The sequence below is a fragment of the Marmota marmota genome, unplaced genomic scaffold (assembly GCF_001458135.2).
Source record: "Marmota marmota marmota unplaced genomic scaffold, marMar, whole genome shotgun sequence".
Taxonomy (NCBI): Eukaryota; Metazoa; Chordata; class Mammalia; order Rodentia; family Sciuridae; genus Marmota; species Marmota marmota.
Window position 1 is genome coordinate 18,058,643 of NW_026000048.1, and position 2,299 is coordinate 18,060,941.

Below are 2,299 nucleotides of genomic sequence, written 5' to 3' on the forward strand. Positions count from 1 at the left end.
TTTTTTTTTTTTTTTTTTTTTTTTTTTTTTTTTTTTTTTTTTTTTTTTTAGTTTTTGGCGGACACAACATCTTTGTTTGTATGTGGTGCTGAGGATTGAACCCGGGCTGCACGCATGCCAGGCGAGTGTGCTACCACTTGAGCCACATCCCCAGCCCTGTAATAATGTTTTTTATTGGTCTCCAGTTTCCAAAGAATTTGTATAAATTTACTCATACCACCAGGAAGGAGAGCTCCTTTTCCTCCAAATCCTTGAATTTTCTCAGACTTTGACATTTTTTCCAATAAATGACCATGATAATAGTCTATTATTTTGAGTGTTCCAGATATAATCTTGCAAAGGTTTATTGATTTATACTGTTTTCTTTTCTGTCAATTGTTACTTTGTCCTTTTTTCCAGTTGTGATGTTTTGTTCTTACTGGGTTACAGGAATTCTCTATACATTCAGTGAGATAATTTTTGTTGGTTTTACTAATAGTAAAAGTGACTTGATTTTGTTTTCTTCTTCAAAATTATGGTGACTGTTCTTGGTCCATTGCTGTTTCATATACATTTTTGAAGAAGACATTAAGACTAACAAAAATCTTATTGCCATCTTGATTGGAATTGTATGAAAGTCACAGTAAATTTGGAAAAAAAAAAACTGACTTTTCTGCTATTTTCTCCACACCAGAACATAGTATGTCATTTCAGTTACTTGAAATTTTTATGTCCTTCAAAATATATTATATATTCCATAGTTGTGAACTTATACATTATTGTTAGGTTAATTTCTAGGGAAACTTATTTTTTTATTGTGAATGTGATCACTCCTCGTTGAAATTTTAAATTGTATGTTCCCTTTAGATAAAGTGCTGTTCATTTCTTATGTAGATTTTGTATCCAACAACCTCACTAAACTCATATTTCTAGGAGTTTGTAGATTCTCTTAGATGTCTATGTCAGCGATCCTCAAAATATGGCCCCTGAATCAACAGCATTATCATCATCTTAAAAGCTGTTAGACATGTGCAAATTACAGGCCAAAACCTGATTCACTGAATCAGAAACTGAAGATGTAGTTGAATTAAGAACCTTAAGATGGAGAGATTATCCTAGATCATCTTTGCAGGCAATATCTGATCACATGAGTCCTTGAAATAAGCCGAGTTTCCAGGCTATGGTTAATGGGATATGTAACTCTAGAGAAATTGTCAGAGAGAGATATGCTCTGGTCATGGTCAGTCAAGGAAACAGATTCTCCTATAGCTCGAAGAAAGGAATATAGCTGTATGACACCTTGATTTAAGTCCAAGGAGATCAGTGGACTTCTAGTCTACAGAAATGTAAGATAAAAAGTTCATACTGTTTTAAGTCTCTGATTGTAGTAATTTATTACAGCAGCAAAAAGAAAACAAAATTCAGGGTCAAATTCACCCTTTTTACCTGGTTTTGTAAAGTTTGACAAATGTATGCAGTTTTGTAACCACTACTGTGCAGATACAGAAGATTTCCATTATTCTAAATCATTCCTTCATGACACTTTTCAGTCAGTCTTGCCCCCAACATCCCCTGCTGCTGACCTGATTTCTGTTATTAGTCTTGCATTTTTCAGAGGGTCATTTAAATAGAATCACAAGCTTTCTGTGGCTGGCTTTTTTAATTTACATAATCTTTTTGAGATCCACTTGTGTTGTTAGATGTTTTCAGTGGTTCATGTCTTTCATGACTAAGTAGGGTTCTATTTATATATGGACAACATATCTCATCTGTTCTTGATTTAGGGCATGAGGGTGATGTCCCAAATTGAGGACCATGATAAAAAGAGGCAGTTCCAGGTATGGCCTTAGGTTTGATTGATTTGTGCATCAAAAGCACACTTGGGTCTGCAAGACCCCAAAATATCAAAGCATAAAAATATGTAGAAAATAGGAACATGTTTAATAGAGATGTAATTAATAAAGCTGTTTTAATAATTATAAACATTTGCATACAGGTCAATGGGGGTGCATGCTTTTATTTCTACTGAGTAAAAAACTAGTAACACAATTGGTGGTTAATATAAGTGTATGTTTAACTTTTAAGAAGGGCGAAACTATTCCAAAGTAGTTGCATCATTTTGCATTCCCACTACCAAAGAATGGGAGTGAGAGTTATTTTCTCATCCAAAATGACACTTGATGGTGATTCCTAATATATATATTTTTTAAATTTTATTTTTAGCTATTCAAGAAGTGTACTGTTGTATTGTTGTGGTTTTCATTTGCATTTCCCTAACAACTTGTGATGTAAGTATTTTTTTTTTATTTGTGTATCTTTT